This window comes from Drosophila ananassae, chromosome 2R, assembly GCF_017639315.1.
Source record: "Drosophila ananassae strain 14024-0371.13 chromosome 2R, ASM1763931v2, whole genome shotgun sequence".
NCBI classification, from domain to species: Eukaryota; Metazoa; Arthropoda; class Insecta; order Diptera; family Drosophilidae; genus Drosophila; species Drosophila ananassae.
The window spans coordinates 22,473,150-22,490,545 of record NC_057928.1 but is presented as its reverse complement, the minus strand read 5'-3'; the positions used below and the strand labels follow the sequence as shown (position 1 = coordinate 22,490,545).

Below are 17,396 nucleotides of genomic sequence, written 5' to 3'. Positions count from 1 at the left end.
AGATACTACTTTAATTAAATAATTTATATTGAAATTTAAAAAATATTTAACAAACAAATAAATCATAATCAGGCTTGTATTTGTCCTGTATAGTATAGTAAACCTTGTTATTATATGTATTTTATTTTTATTTAAATATTTCATTGATGCAAACAATCAATATTGCTCGCCATTCAAGAATTTGTCATCGAATTGACTCACTCAGACAACGGCAGAATTTATTGATTGTTTATATTACTCATACGCAACGTTGGAGGGGTGCATTTTGTGGTCACACGAATACAAATCCTAGGCTTTTGCGGTTTAGAAGGTGTGGCAAGGGTTGAGGGAGATATACATATTCCAATGAGGTAATTGTCAAATGGCTAATAAGCAGTATTTTCACCACACATTTAGAAAACAAGAATAATAAAGTTAGAATTATTTGGGCCAACCTTAAGGGCCTATAACTCCTGCTGTTTTCCCCAACTTTCATCACCGCAAGATGAGAAATGAAAATGGCAGGCAACTGGGTCATCTTCCTAGAAAGAAAGACAATGCCCGAAACCCAAAACCCAAAACACGAAATCGCAATCATTTTACTTTTGATTATAAACAAAATAAAATGAAAAGATGCTGGGTGAAAGAGTTGGAAATTATTTCTAGCCACTAATCGCTGGCCAAATTCGACCTAGAAAAGGCCTCAGTCAGGCTGTTGGAGATCATCTTCTTTCTATTTCATTCAGTTGGACAGCCATGGAAAGGGACAGGAACCTCCCGGACGACAAAGTGAAAGAAAATCTTTGAGGTTTTCCTCAGCACGATTCGGCTAGCATATAATTTGAAGATTTAGAGAGTCGAGATCGCATTTTGCATGCCAAATGCCGGGCACAATTTGTCCTCCATGTAGATCCCCAAATCCAAAAAACCCAAAACCAAAAACCCAAAACCGAAACCAAAAACCAAACCAAATCCATACCAAGTTCAAAGTCGTGCCCAAGTCCCCAAGACTCTCCCCCTTTTTCGCCAGAACTTTCCGCACTTCACTCTACATCTCTGGCCAAAGAAGGTCATGGACAGATTTTTAGGTACCAGCCCCTCTTCGGTCCACTGGTGGGTCTGTCTGCCCGGTCTCGGCCAATTGACTGCAGAGATTTATTATGGAAATCTATAAAAAATATGGCCATAGATTGGCATACATTCCCCCCATCGTGGCCAGACCAGCCCGGACTTGGACCAGCTCGCTGATAGCTTTATAATATTTATCTACCTTTCTAAATCTGTCCTAATTAGGATTCGATTCGGCCGGGCAATCGATACATTCTTCTGGACTGGATTCTGCTTTGTTTTAGCCTCCAATCGATTGGTTTGTTTACACAAAAGAGCCACTACAATGCGGAAATATTTTGAGAAGTCTATTTCTGGGACTACAATGGGAGATCTTACTTCTGTTTAACTTTTCCACTTTAAGAAGCTCAATAATGGCAGTTATAATGGCTTAACCAACAAACCATCAAGTTTATTTATTTTTTTATAATTAGAAAATAGAATAATTACCAATATATATTTATTATTTAACTGCCTTCCATAAACCATAATTATTTTAGAATTAAAACTGGGTTTATGCGCTCACATCCATCTCCTTCGTCCAATTGATTTTATTGCTGGACAGTAGTGGCCATCAGCTCCCTAGCTCCCAAATTCCCTCTGCCCGCTGGCTACCGACGATCCTAACTGTAAAATTACAAACTTGCACCCCACCGCCACCCTTTCGGTCTATTCTGGCCCCCGCCTCTGGGCCACTGAGCCGGCCGGAGTCTGGACGATTCTCATTTAATGCATTTCCTTAAGACGACAACGAAGACGAAGAGCAGCGCACTGGACACTTGACTGGACACCGTGGACAGTGAACACTGGGCTGGAGCGCACCGGACTTGTGTCAGCTAAATTATTTCCACGGCTCTCGATTCGATTCCTCAGCTCGTTGGGGCTCTTTTATGGCCAACTTGCACGCATCTGTCAGTCTAGCAGAGCCGATGCAGCCGCCCCCTCCTTGGCCGATGGAGTCCCCCCATTTTTATGACCTCTGCCAGCGGGCAAGTTATCTACCAACTAGATGCACTTGAAAAAATAATGGATAATTCTTATGAAAAGGGGAGGAAATAAATATTACAAATATAAATTAAAAACATCAAATATTTCAAGAAAAACACTTCAAAAATATTTTCAAAATTTTCCAAAAAATCCTAACAATTTTCTGAAGTGCAATCATGGCCATCTAATCGCTTGGGATGGAACGGGATGGCAACTGCTTTTACCGTAATATTCGAAGCTGTTCTCTAACGATGCGCCACTCAACGGTTGTTTTCCCTTTCTGGCCAGCATCCCAAAATAGCCAGCCCCCCCGAAGGAGATGGATTCAGAAAGAGACAGAGAGTGCGCATGCGTGACTGCCCAATGCATCTTCTTATTTAACATTTTTCTTTCTTTTTCTTTTTGTTTTTAAGTAAAAAAGTCTTCCTGTTTCGGTTTCTTCTTCATCTGCATTTTATGGTTCTCTTTATTGGTGGCTCTCTTCATTTTCTTGGCCATCACTGCACCCTGTTGCAGTTAATCAATTATAACGACTCTTGATTTCCTTCCTGATCTAGATCAAGATTTCTTGGCCCGTTCTTGGTCTTGGGGCTTGGGGCTTATGTGGGTTCACATGTTGCAGTTGCATGTGCAGCTATTTTTTTTTTTTTACAGTTCTCCTCGCATTAAGTCATTTGGATATCTTGGGCATCTCCTCACTCGCCCGGCCCGGCCCGGCCAGGCCTGGTCTTGTCTTATTTATTTGGCCGATTCTTGATGATCTCTGATGTAATTAAGTCATTTCGAGTGCTTGATTTGTTGATGGCTCTATCACTTCCATTTTTAGTGCGTTCTCGGCGTTGCAAGTGCTCTTTAATTGGGTTTTATGGCTTCAAGAGGCTAACGGTAACTGAAATATGGGCCAAGATTGCAGTTTCTGAGGGGAATTTAATTTATTTCAGTGATTTTTTAGCCCAGTAATGACTAAACATTTTACAAGCTCTGCAGATGATAGCCATCTTTTCTCATGTTTTTTTGATAACGCATCGTTTCCCCCCCCCTCCCTGACTTTTGTGATTGCGTAACATTTGTCATGGGGGACTACTGGGGAATGGCATTGCACTTCTTCCCCTTCCCTTGACAAATGACACAACAAGAGGCTCCTCTTCTATCTGTTCCTCAGAGGACCAGCCAGCGAGGAATCGAAAAATGTTCAATGCATTTGGTAAATAAAGGAAAAATTTGTTTGCTTGGAATGCTTGTTGTCAGCTTGTTGCCAGCTAGAGATTGCCAAGAAACGGAAAGAAGCTTTCTGTGGGGTTTTTTCTTAAGAAAATGACGAGTGTGCCGGAGTCTAACAAGTTGTTGTGGCTGTGACTGTTGCAATAACGGTTTCCGTTGCTGTTATGCAAACTTTTGCTGAACTTTGGCTAAATTAATTAACGCTGTGAAAGGTGCTGGCCATGGAAAAGTGGTTGGGAAGAGAGTTAGAGCTAGACACTAGAGGAAATGGGAAGAGTACTTCCAGAGAATACTTCCCGCTGTCTTGGCTTTATTACAAAAGAAAGCAGTGAACAAATTCCCATTTAATTGAAGATCATGTAATTAATACATCCTCCAACAAAAGTCAAACAAAGCCATCCCATTTGAATCAAAAGCAAACACATTCAACCGAGGTTCGGCTCGAGTCCCATTTAATGGGATTCCTTGGGGGCGCCAGACTGAACCGAACATTACAGAGATGGACAAACCGATGCCAGAGATAAGGCCAGAGATGCTGAAGAAAAAGGAGGCCTTCCAGTAGCCAGTAGGGAGAATCTCAGACTCGACTTGTAATTACTAACTTACGGCATATTAATTTATTATTTGCTATTTAATGTGGCCAGCCCCCAAAAGACTTTCCGACTCCTTACCAACTTGCCAACTATTCGACTAGCAGGCAGCCAGCCAGCCAGGCTTCGGGCCAAGTTCGCTTTTTTGACATTTGATGTATTTATGTGGTCTGGAGCTGGAGCTGGAGCTAGAGCTGGAGCTGGAGATGGAGATGGAGATGGAGCTTCGCTTGCCGTTTTCTGTTTTATGCTCGCTGCTGTGAGCGATTTGTGGGAAACTGTCCTGTCATGTGCTGAGTCGGTCTGGCATTCGCTTTTCTCTATTTTGATTGAGTGATTTATTCGGAAATTGTTGTTCTCGCAAAAAGGTATAATTAAATGGGCATAATGATGCCAAAGGGAAAGGCCAGGGCGCAGCTACCACAGATTTCAGTGCCGGAGAAGGATGGTTTTGGTAGCGAGGTAGGGAGGTGGCTGATGGAGGAGTCTCTTGCAGCAGGTGTTCCTTTGGGGAAATTGCTTCGCATTGCAATTCAATCTAATTGAAGTGGGGGTATAGTATCTTTAAGATACTTTTTAATCCATTACTGTAGAAGTGCTTCGCTCAAGTCCAAATAAATCGAAAAAAGTTACATCTTTGTTTTCTTTCTATAAATAAATGCCTTTAACTTTGGATCTTCCTGTACTTTTTTTTCACCTGGCTTCCGGCGACACAAAACTGCCGTTTGTTCTGCTTTTTCCGCCCCCTCCCCCCAACCCTTTGAAGAGAGATGCAAGATGGTCTGGAGAGTGAGATGGGGCGACTCTAAAAGCAGCTGCCCATTGGCGTTTACTCCGCTTGAATAATCTTAAACTTTGGCTCTGGAGTTCTTTTGATTTTTCTTCTTCTCTGACATTGCTAAAGGTATTTCTTGGCTGCCTTCTTCTGCCTCTTCTCATTTTTAGCTTTGGTTTTAGCTTTTTTGCTTCAAAAAGTAATTCGTCTGGAGGATAGCCATGTGCCCATAATTATGGTTTCTGGGCGAACGGGAATGGCACAAGGGGCCGGTGCAGGGGCAGGGGCAGCCAGAGGTCCAAGTTCAACCCACCCACATTTTATTGTTATCGTTAACAATGGCCAAGACCCACAGAAGACAAGAGGCGAGGGCAAGCTCCAAAGAAGCGTAGCACAGCTGCCGTCTGATCTTTTAGGTTTTTGTTCCAAACTGGCAGAAATTACTTCAAATAGAAGGAGACTGTTGTGGCTTATAATTCTTAAGTTGTTTAGGATTCTCTCTCGCATTTAAGGCCTAAATATTTTTGATCCACTCCCTGATCCCAAATACTCCACCTCATGTTAGTGCATTCAGCTCTCTCACTTCAAGATAAAAGCAAATAAAAATGCTATAGCCGTTGCAGAAGAACCCAAGAGCACCAAGCAGCGGTGGCAGAAAGAAAAAAAAAAAATTTTATAAAATGCCTGAGGCAAGCAGAATGCACTCCGCGACTGCGCAGCTGCTGCGATGCTGCTGCAAGGCACTGCGGCAGCAGAATCAGAATCGGTCGGTGCATTGAACCCCGCGATCTACGCCCGGTCCACAATTCCAATCCACTGCACGCAAAACTAGAAACGTTCCCCGGGACCAGCCACCAGCCCGCCAGCCAGCCAGCTAGCGAAAAATATAGGCAGGCCGCTGAAATCGGTGGGATGGGGAGTGGTTCTGGGGGAGAACTATAGACAGCGGACGGACTTTCGCACGAATGCACAGGCCAACGTGTGTTCCAGCTGTTGTGGCTGCCACAGTGGTCAGTCGATAAAGGGGAAACAGATTTTAAATAAATATTTTTAAAGAATTAGAAAACTAACTTATGTGCTTTAAAATCAAAAAAAAAAAATTTAATATTTAATGATATTTCAAAAATATACTTCCCTTTCCAATAACTACTGTACTTAAAGTTGAGTCAGCCAGCGATTAGAAGCCTAAAAGGAAGTAATGTTGCAGAAAATGCAAAAGCCAGAGAACCCAAGGAGGAAACGAGCGAGATGGCTGGCCAGAAGGAGACCGAGAGATCGGACTGCCGCTGCGCCTGCGTGGAAGAACAGGACTGTCCCCGTCTCACTCTATCAGTATCAGGCCATCTCTGTCAGCTTCGTATGCTTGGCCATTTTTTATGATGACTAAAATTGAAAAACGAAGCTGCGGTAAAAGCTTAAGAGCCCCTGTCCCCCCTGTCGGTCTTCTGGGTTATTATTGCCATGGTCTTGGGGTCTCTTTCTCGTGTGTGTAATTATCCAAGGACGCCGCTGAGTAATGAAACGACCTTGAGTGCACCACATACACACACACACACACACACTAACACACTCTTGTAAAACGCAGGCCTGTGTATGGACAATGTCCGGACTCCGGACATTTGGGCGTGATTTTTTCTCAACTTTTTCTCGATTTTCTTGGACTTTGCTTTGGCTTTGGCAGCAAACTCATTTGTTACACATGGACAAAAGAATAGAACAGAAAACTCTAAAACCGATATGCCCAACAATTTGTCAGCGTCGCAGGGCCGGGGGATGGAGTGGCATAGCGTGGAGTGGAGTAGTGGAGGTGATCTGCAATGGACAAAGGAGAACGCCCACCACAAAACACAAAACCGAAATGGGAAAGAAAATAAAAGAAAAGAACAAAACCTGCAAGAATCGAAATGAATGTGGAAACGTTTGTATTTGTCTGACTGCAGATCTGTGAGCCAAAGTAATCGATCTTGGCCAAGATACGGCAACTGAGTTATGAGTGCAGAGCTATTTTTAAAAAGCTTTTAGTGTTCTATAATGCACAAGATCAAGATCTATAGGTTATGAGAACTGCTGTCAGGAAAGTAACAAATTAAGATATAAGCAACTAAAAATATCATTCTTTTTCAAGTGTGAATAATATTTCAATCTAGAAGTGTAATCAATTAAAAAATGATTTGTTATTTTTACGTTATTTATATTATTTATACGTAATAAAAAACGTTAGCCAAATAGTCTAGGTCCAATAACTTATTTTGCTTTATAAAAACGCACTATCTAAAAAAAAAAACAAAAAATTTTAAACTTTTTATAAAAAGATTTCGTAAACGTAATATTCATTACGTATACAACCCGTTGCCCAAAAAAGCACAAAGCTTATGATTTTTATAGGAATGGTTCATCTTTATACTTAAAATGGTTAACAGTTTACATTATTAATCATATAATGATTTTCTGGTAAATCAAAACATTCAAAGTCTACGTATACGTAATATGCACGTAAAATTACGTATACAACACGTTGTCAATGCCGATTTGTCAATATTATTTTGGAAATGTTATGTTTATATTTACTTAATGTTTAAGACATTTTTATCCTTTCCGCTTCATTTAGATTCAATTTTATAATGAACACAGTACGCATACGTAATAAAATATTACGTATACAACATGTTTCCACAAAAAATAAATTATTTTAAAAGCTTAAAATTTCGAATTTTTAATATAGATTTTAGATTACTTATGTGTTATTCGAATATGTTTATGGTATTCTTGCTTTAAATTTTAGGCATTACGTATACGAAACGTGGAAATTATGAACTTTGTAATATTTAAAAATATTTCGAAAATTTCTTTGTTTCAACACAAATCAACTAAAGATGCATAATATTTTTTGAAAAGTGCACTACAATCATTCCTCTCTTTCCCATCTTATCTCGCTCTACCACCGTACTCCCTAGTACCCCACCCATATCATCATCATCCCATCGACTGGGACTGGGCATTCAACTAATCAGCCACAGAGCAAAAATTATTTGCCATTTTTTACGCGCTGCTTCAAACGCGGCAGAAACCGCAGCCACCAACAAACAACGAACTTGCATTACTACACTTGAAAATATATTTTTAAAGAGCTCGTCGACATTCCTAAATATAGAAGATTCAAAAAAGATATTGTTTCTTTCTTTTTTTAAAAGGAGAGATATAATTCAAGGTGGCTTTAAGGCGCGTCTTCAGATAGTGTTTTTCGAGTGTTGTCGAGGCCCATGTTGCTGTTTTGGTTGTTATTATCTGGAGTTGCTGGCATGCCAACAGGCTATCCACCATTAGGCCATAATCACACACGCCTTGGCCAAGGCCAGAAACCCTTCCTCCTACTCTCCCCTGCCATAATCCACCCCTTTTATCCAACTCGAGGAGTGCCAAATGCCTTTTGTCTATGAAGCCGGTAGATGGAGATCTCAAGATGAGAGGGGCTCGTGTATCGAAGGCAACTATTTTTAAGTATAGGTTTCGGTTTCATTGTTGCATTTCTTTTTGCGTTTATGAAATTAATGAACAGCTCCGCTGATCCGCCTCGGTTGCCTCTTCGATTCTGGCCAACAATCTGGAGGCCAACCGGGCAAAAAAAAAAATATAAAAAAATAAGAGATGGTTGCATAATTTTCGCAACATCTTTTGTTGTTGCTCATTTATTGACCCGCATTTTTCGGGCCCTGAGCATGCGCGATTTGTTCAGCCCTCGGGCCCATCAACCTTATACAATTGAAATGTAAACAACGTCATCTCTCTTCGCTCATTTGCATGTGTTGATCGCTGCTTCCCTTTTCACACATTTATTTATTTATTTATTTAGCAATTATCCCGCGATCAAAGATGAATCAGAAGCACTCTCAGTTTTATTTTTTCAAAATTTAAGTCTTAAGAAATACGTTTTAATGACATATTTACTTTCCGTCTCATTTCAGGTACGTGTGAAATTCATCTTTTGGTTATTTTTGGGAGACTAGTCTAAGCCAAGTGAGTAAAATATGATTATTAATAGATTGGATAGATGGGGTTTAGTTTACACTTTCCCCGAGGATATCCAGTATTTGAAACTCAAAACTCGTGTAAGCCATCATAAAATATTTTTACCATAAAAGCTGTCTAGGGTTTCCGCTTAGAACCATAAAAGTTCACCTTCACAAGAGATTAGCATCGTAAAAAATGTACATTAACAACTGCCAATCGATCTCCGACTGGTCTACTCAAATTTTCAAAACGCCAATTCCCACCCGTAGATGGCGCCATCAAGATTTATGTTTGTTTTCAACTCGTGAACTTTTGCGTCGTGGTCCGAGAACTCATCTGTCATCCGAATTTCGGATGATCTGCTTGGAGGTGGACAGGGATTCGGCGATCGGATGGGATATGCCTCGGTTGCGGTAATTAGTGGTATTAATTGGTTTCGTGTTCGTCCAAGACCTCACCTAGTAACCTCCATAAAACAATTAGAATCGACATGAAAGGCTGGCATTTGAATCACATGTGGAGAAACCAGAAGTGAGTCAAGTCGCGGGTCGCAGTGGGCTCCCATTTTGGATGCAGTCCAGCAACAGCAACAGCAGCCGAAGCAAAGTTCCAGTTTCCCATTGCCTCAGCTGCTGTACGATTCTGCTGTCAAATTGCAGCGGCTGCTACTGAGATTGTGGGCGTGACGACAGCCCACGCTGACATCCAATTGGAAATATGAAAAAATATAAGAAAACGCAAGCTAAAACAAGAAAACGAAAAGACCTAACCTAAAGCCAATAAGTGGCATTAGCCAAATGTGGCAAAACCATTTGGCAACTTGTTAATAAGCAAATTGCATAAACAATCGGAAAAAGGTGCGTTTCACAAAATCACTGTGCTGTCAACTTAAATTATGGAATAAATGCAATCGCATAGTGCAAAGTTCATTTCAATATCCTCACCTGCAATAAAATGTATAAATTCATTCAACATTTGGAAAACTTTTGAAAGCTCCATATCTCAGATTCGTAGATCAATTCCCTATCAATCTAAATCAAAATATGGAAACAAAATATTTTTTACATTTTTCATAAAATTTTCTGGAGGGACCCCTTCGAAAATCAAGAAAAGTGCATGGAGCCACTATTTGGCCCCCAGGGAAGGCCATATCTTTGCTAATAATCATCCGATCCTTAAGCGGTATACCTTAAACGATTTGTAGATCGATTCTACACCAATCTGCATCAAAATCTGGAAAAAAAATATTTTTTAGATTTTTCATCAAATTTTCTGGAGGGTCCCCTTCGAAAATCAAGAAAACGGAGCCCATGGAGCCCTATTTGGCCCCCAGCGAAGGCCATATCTTTGCTAATAATCATCCGATCCTTAAGCGGTATACCTTAATCGATTTGTAGATCGATTTCCCATCAATCTGCATCAAAATCTGAAAATAAAATATTTTTTAGATTTTTCATCAAATTTTCTGGAGGGTCTCCTTCGAAAATCAAGAAAAGTGCAAGGAGCCACTTTATGGCCCCCGCGAAGGCTATATCTTTGTCAATTCTCACCCGATTCTTGAGCGGAATACCTTAAACGATTTTTAAATCGATTCCCCACCAATCTGCATCAAAATCTGAGAACAAAATATTTTTTAGATTTTTCATCAAATTTTTTGGAGGGTCCCCTTCGAAAATCAAGAAAAGCGAATGGATCCACTATTTGGCCCCGCGAAGGCTATATCTTTGTCAATTCTTATTCGATTCTTGAACGGAATACCTTAAACGATTTGTAGATGGATTCTCCATCAATCTGCATCAAATTTGGAGAATCCCCTTCGAAAATCAAGAAAAGTGCTTGGAGCCACTGTATGGTCCCCAGCGAAGGCTATTTAAGACATTTTTTAAGAATGCATGGGATCTATGTACTTTTCCTCTAGGATTAGTATATATGGACCAAAATATAATATTATTTGGAGAAAAGTATATGTTAAAATACCAATAGTTTTCTCAACCCTTTATATTTATGAAACGCGCTGTAAACACTTTTATCGAATGTGTGAGATTTTCATCGCCAAACGGCAAATTTCCCACAATCGTTTTCTTAGGTGTGTTTTGATTTCTGTTTGGTTTTTTTCTGCGCTTCACTGACCACAAAGAAGCCGAGCCCAGCCCAACCCAAAGCCCATTTTAAATCCCGAATTCAAAGCGATATTCAAAACACCGAGCTCCATATGCAAATATGCAAATTTTTCCCCGCTTGGGGGCCTGGGGGGGTGAAAAAGATTAGCGTGACAGCTTAGCGACGATTTGTTGAGAAATTATGGACAGTAGTCGACCGCCGCGAACAAATAACAATAAATTCGTCCGTGGGCTGGGAAGCAGGAAGCTTCTCTCTTGGTCCTCCGACGCCCACTCCTGCTACTGCCACTCCTCGGCCTCCCACTGGCCCGCCCCGTGCCACGCCCACTCGGGCTTGTAATGATGTGCAAGACTAGCTGCATTAGAAAGTCAAAGATTAAGGCCTAATGGATGTGGAAAGCGGCTGCTGGGCGTGGAGAGGGAAACAATATAGCCAAGTTCCGCAGGATCTAATCGGCGGAAAATATGAGAAATGAGGGGATGGTTTTGAAAAATGATACTAAAATCCTGTGGTTGCATCACTAAAATATTAAAATGCTGGGATAACGACTTGAAATTATATTTTAAGGAGCGTTTATTCAAGCTTTATTAGCTTTGAAATTCCCACCACGCTTAGATGGCCAGACTTGGACAGTTAAACGGCAATTGATTAGCCTCGGGACGTGGACTTTAATTTAAAACAACATTTCAATTTCCACCAACACTGACAGGTATCTCAATTGGCTCTAATCCCGCCATACCCTGCCGCCGCGGACCCGGAGCAGTTGATATGCCATTTCGCTAACAACCGTCTGTCAAAATATGCTTATTTATTGTAATAATAATTCATTTGATTAACTTGCTATGAAAAAAACGCTGCAAAAAGGCAAAAACAACTGGCTAAACTCCCCATTAGCCTTTCTAAACCGTGGCCAGCCCACATCCCGCCCGTCCCCGCCTGGCTCCCGCTCTTTGAAAACGCTCACGTTTAAGATGTCCGTGGAAAACAAAAAGGGGGGAAGCTGGCAGAAAAAGAGAGCGACTTCAATTGGCTACCGTATGGGACAACTGGCACAGTGTTTACCAACTAAAACGGCATTTTTATTCATCAAAATAAAATGCAAACTATTTATTTGCTTACTATTTAAAATTTAAAAAAAAATTTTGTGAAATAAAAATGGATAGTTGAGCGAATAAAACAATTATTTATAATTGTTCTTCAAACTTAACACTCCCAGTTTCGTGACGAAGAAAAAATTCGAGAAAGGAAAACTGCGAGGAGCTACTTGTCAGAAGAAAGACTCTGCCTCCGCCTGCAGCCGACTGTTTCTGCTGGCTTCGAATTTCGGATTTGGTATTTTATTGAGCCATTATTAAGTTATAAACACGCTGCTATTAATACAAGCACAAATAAATATCAAACGTGTATGTATTTCAGCATGGGTTTTGTCTTCTCGGACAGTCGAAAAAGTCAAGTGAAAGGTTTTCCCATTTCCCATTGCAAGGACTTGCTTGGCTGGGCCTTTTTCCATCCCGATTCGTGGCCAAGTTAGTTGGAAAATGTATGATAAATAAATATTGGTCCATGCTGGATATTCTCTGTGCTTGCTTAGTGGGCGCACCATCGGCTATGTTGGTTTTTATTGCTCTGTCTTTTTCAGTTTTTTTGGTTTTTCTCGCTTTGGTTCGCTCGCTCCGTTTTAATGGCCCATTTCGAATGGCGTTGTGTCAAGTGGGCGGCCACGATGGGGGCGTGGCTATGCTTTTCACAGTTCAATTTGTGAAGCATCATTTTGGGGCCCAGATTTGGCTCTCGATTATACCGTGAGCACATCAAAAACGGGAAAAACAATTAGGCGAAAGGATTTTGGAAAGGGCAGAATGTCGGCCCACAGATTGTCACTTGTGGGGGGACTTTGGGGAAAGGTAGTATTTATTTTTATGGTTTCTATAGGATATGGCTTATGAAATCTGAAATTAAATAAACATGTTTGCCAATATTATTCATTGCTTTGGACTTGTAGCTCTGTAGCAATTGGTGCAGCAATTTGTTTCCGTTAAGTCCTGCAAGTAAAAATGGCAAGCGGAAAATGCCTACGAAACCGTTTTTATGGCCGTTTTCATTTTCGTGTTTGCCAAACATTATCATAGCCATAGCTCCCCAGCCGCCACAGCCAGTCGTTGTGGAGCCGAAACATTTGGCACACTGAATTTAAGAACCATAATTTGCAGTTAGCCGCAGGACAAACCACGCAAATTTATCATGAGCGAAAAAAGCGTTTGCAGAAACAAAAACAGCAACACATAAAACGCTGGGAAGTGAAAATGAAAAGTGCGCCAAGTGCTGAGCGAATTAAATGGAGGCTTAGCAGTGATGGCGGGGGAACAAAAATGGAAAGCAGCTAGTTTGGCTATAAGCGTTGAAAAGCGTGAATCTTTGTCATATTAATCTTTCAGAAGTTATTCAGAAAATTATATTAAAAGCTTGGATATATATTCTATTTTACCATAAACTTTTTTTTGGCCACCACTATATACGGTTCAGAGGGACATTTGTCTGTCCGGCTTAGTCTATAAATTACCACAGCTAGTCAGTTGCTTCCCCGCCTTCCGCTTTTCCACTGGGGGGGACTTGTAATCAGAATTCGCGCTTTCACACGCCACAAGGGAGACTGCAAGGGGGAGGAGTAGAGGCTACAGGCCGGAGTTCCGCTCGTAATCATTCTGACACAATCAGCGGGGCCAACTCGGGGCCAATGCCTCCAAAACTAGGCTTATTCCGTCGTCTGTGCGAAACTTTTCGTTTTTTTTTTTTCGACGATTCTGATAAGCAATCTGCTCTAAATTCTTTTTTCTTGCAGTTTGTAGCTGTTTTATTTTTTTTCTGACTATGGCGCTTCCTTTTGTTGAAGCTCAGAGCTTGGGGAATTTATGGCCGAGGCTTTTTATTAGCCGATGATAAAATGCTTCTTAAGGCGAGGGTGGTGTTAAAAGTGGCTCAATAAATACGGGGATTTAGAGAAAGGCCTCACAAATAAATAGTTAATAAATTGTTGGTCCATCGGTGGCTATTATCCTTCAGCACATAATTTTCTGAAAGCCTTTATTCATGAGCCTTGGACTTCCTTATTTGTTGATCTCCTCTCGGCAATTGAAAGTTGAAACCGTTTGGCCGATCAGCCCATTCAGTGCTTATCAACTGCCATTTAAAATCGCATTTAGACTCATTGTACAATACAATCTCCTCCGTTGTCCGTCGGACGGTCCTCGCCAGCAGACTTAACTCCTTTTTGTGCTGCCAATGCTGCGCTTTTTGCTGGCAGCCTGGCCAGCCTGGCCAGCCTGGCTGCTCTTTTCTGGTTCTCTCCGCCGTTTTGTGCCTGTGTGTTTCCTTTCCGCGGTGTCTTTTTATCGTTGCCGTTCATCTGCCTCATTTATCATCATCGAAAATGTTGAAGCGTGTTGAGTTCGGTTTCGTTTCGGGCTTGCTCTTTATTTTTTTTTTTCAGTTTTATTATTATTTTTTTTGTTTGTGTTTGGACAGGCCAGACTGCGGCTGACCCACATTCCCCCCAACAGGCCGCCAGGCCGCCCCTTGCCCCTACAATTTGGACTTCCTTGTGAGCTTTCTGGGTTTTATTTTTATTTTGTAGCTCTTTTGGTTGCTCGGCTGTCGCTTTTCGGTTGATAAATATATGTTACACTTTTTTACTGTTATTGCCGAACCGCATGTGGTTTTGGCATTTCTCCTGGCTCATTTTTTCTTTTTTTTTTTCCTCCAATTTTTTGTCTTTCTGTAGAGAGTGCAACTCTTCCTTTCGAAATGCACTCGGTGGTGCCCATTAATCGTTCTGCGTCTTGTTTTCTAATTAAATTGCGGCCAACACTAAGCCCACATGTGGGTGTCTTGTCTTTTGCCGTCCGGGGTAATTATTCTACAAGCAGAATTATTGAAATGAAACTTTTACTTTACATGCCGCCGAGTCGAGCCGCGTATCCCGTTGACTTTCGACAAGACTAAAATTTTTGTGCTCCTCCGTCTGTCGCCATTAAGTGGGCCAATTAGAGAGAGTGAGAATCACACAGTTGGTGGGAGTTTTAGGCCCAAAATGGGGGGGGAGAATGTGTGTGGGTATCTTGGGTGGTCGGTCAACAGTGGGCTGTGGGTGCTAATGGATCAGATCGTGGTTCATTTAACCCTTCATTGGGTTTCTCTCGAAAAGGGAAACCCCTTTTTCCTATCAATCACTTAACTTTCGTTACCCTTCTGGCATAACGAATATGATTCTTGGCCAAGATCGCTCCTGCGAGCGACACTTTCCCATGACGAAAACATTTGGTGGCCGCTTAGTTTCAGTCACGCTCGACTTCCAGTCGGTCCAATGGTCCAATGGACCAATAAAAGGCGGTCCAAAACAATGAGGAGAGACAACACCGAGGTCCCTGGCCGAGAGTGTCAGGGCTATTCGCAAATCCCTGGGCAACCCACATTATATCCAACAGTAAACCATTCCATTCCGAAGTCACGACACAGGGAGTCAAGGTAATTCCCAGCCAAATTTTCCTATTAACCGAAAATAGTTTTCTTACCTCTTTTCTCCCCATCTCTCTCTGGCCATTTTCCAACCTCTCTCGCTCTGTCACACACGCTTTTCATCTGTCAGTGTTCCGGCGTCACGTGTGCGCATATTTATTAGGTCATCTAATTGTGTTTTCCATTTCCACTGAGCAGAGGCTTGAACAGGCTGCGAATTTTCCCAACGGTTTTCCCACAGATGTATGTATTTTCCAGTTTTTTTCGGAGTTTTTTCTGGCTATTTCGGGTAGCACGAAAAAATTGTTAAATGGATTACACCGGAAGACCAATAGTTGTTCAACGTTGTTAACGATACTTTGATGGGATTAATTGAATCTATTGGTCTATTGGGTTTAAAAAAGTGTTGATTTATGGTTTTAATTTGATATAAAATGTAATAGAAAGCTTATCCGAAACTCAACCTTAAATCCTTTGACTAATTTCTTGGGTCATTCGAATACATTAACGCTTCCTCTCTTTATTTAATATTCTTGTTTTCCATCTTCAAACAACCTGCTCATTCTTGACCTTACTGAAACCCCAATTTGTTGCAGGAGGTGCGACCACCTATTAAAATTTTGGTAAGACGAGACCCCAGAACCCCAGCTGCAAAAGCTTTCTGGCGATTTTTGGTCAAGAACCCATGTCAGGCCAGCTGGTGGCAGTTGGTGGCCACGCCCCCTCTTCGATATGCCCCCTCCCCGTATGTGGCAGACTTTTCCGAACCAACAAATAACAAGACATGCGAAGCACACACCTACCTAAGCGAGAAAGTCTTAAATTACACACGCACCCACACGAACACACAGAACTTTCTGTCTCTACTGCCTCCGCTCGAAATTGCCTGTTTGGCCATCCTTTTCTCCGCCTGGTTAAAATCTTCTGGTTTCTCAATGAATTAAATGCATGTTTTGTGGACTTATACTCTTTCTCAAGGGGTATTGTTTTAGGGTTAACCATTATGCATAATTAACAGTCATAAAATATATTCCATTATAGTTTTTATTGTATTTTTTTAGTGGGTTTCTTAAGTTATTAAAAATATTAAATATTTATTAAAGGGTATGGAGGGCCTTAATGATGTCCACTTTTGATCAATGGTGTCGTGCGCGTTGTTGCGTTTCCATTTTTTGCATGCGATCTGCTGAACACCTCCGGGCCATAAGGAGAGAAAATAGTGGGGTGGAGGGACCTGGCAAATTTCCAGACACGAGGACTCAAATTACAGTTCATTGAGCCATTTGGCCAGGCCAAATAAGAGCAGAGCCGAGGAGGGCCTCCTGCGACACTTGACGGACTTCCTGACCCCGTTTCCTGCAGCTGCAAGGAGAACCTTTCTTCTCCTTCTCCTTTCTCTGTCTCCTGGCACTGAGAGAAAAGGTGTGCTTTAAATGTGGAAGAAGAGATAGGAATAAATGCAATCTCTATAGTTTTTTTCCTCAGTGTTGTACCTTTACTTTCCCCTTTTCACTTTCCCCCCTCTCATTCCACTTGTGATTAATGAAGAGGCTGAGTTTCATTTTTTTTTTTGGCAAACATTATTATATGGCAGTTACTCATATTTGGCCGCTGTTGTTGTGACAGTCAAGTGTCTGTCCCGTCTCTTTCTACTCGCAGTACTCCGTCTCTTTCCGGGCTTGTTCTTCAGTTGAGTGATCATCGTGTCCCCATGTTGTCGTTGGAGTCCTCATCATGTGATTTATGAAGCCAAAGCGTTAAAGTGTTTTATTTTCATCGGGCACATTTTTTCATCTCCACCTCCATCCCTTTGTCTTGCCATTTATCAAGTGGCCTGCTTTATGCAGTTTCCTTGTTGTTGTTGCCCCTCACCTACTTGTCCGCACTTCGTTGAGAACATTTCACTTTTTACCCGAGAGCTAATTGCAACTGTTGCAGGTTGCAGGTTGCTGGGTGGCAGGTTGCTGGTTGCTGGTTGCTGGGGTGTTGCCTCATATCATAAATCTTCAAACACTTTCACATCCATTCAGTCCTGTGTCCCTTTTCCCCTCACCACACCACACCACTTCGTCCTGCTCATTTACGCATCCTGTTAC

At 41.5% G+C, this 17,396-nt stretch overlaps 1 protein-coding gene and 1 long non-coding RNA gene across 5 annotated transcripts in view; both read left to right on the top strand.

The window, feature by feature from the left end:
* Nucleotides 1–17,396, top strand: part of LOC6507824 (serine-rich adhesin for platelets) — a 105,246-nt gene that overhangs the window by 51,586 nt on the left and 36,264 nt on the right. The gene's annotated exons all lie outside the window — the stretch shown is intronic.
* Nucleotides 2–2,525, top strand: LOC116655785. The gene is made up of 2 exons (XR_004310846.2): nt 2–2,298; nt 2,362–2,525. It is a non-coding gene; the product is annotated as an uncharacterized LOC116655785 (long non-coding RNA).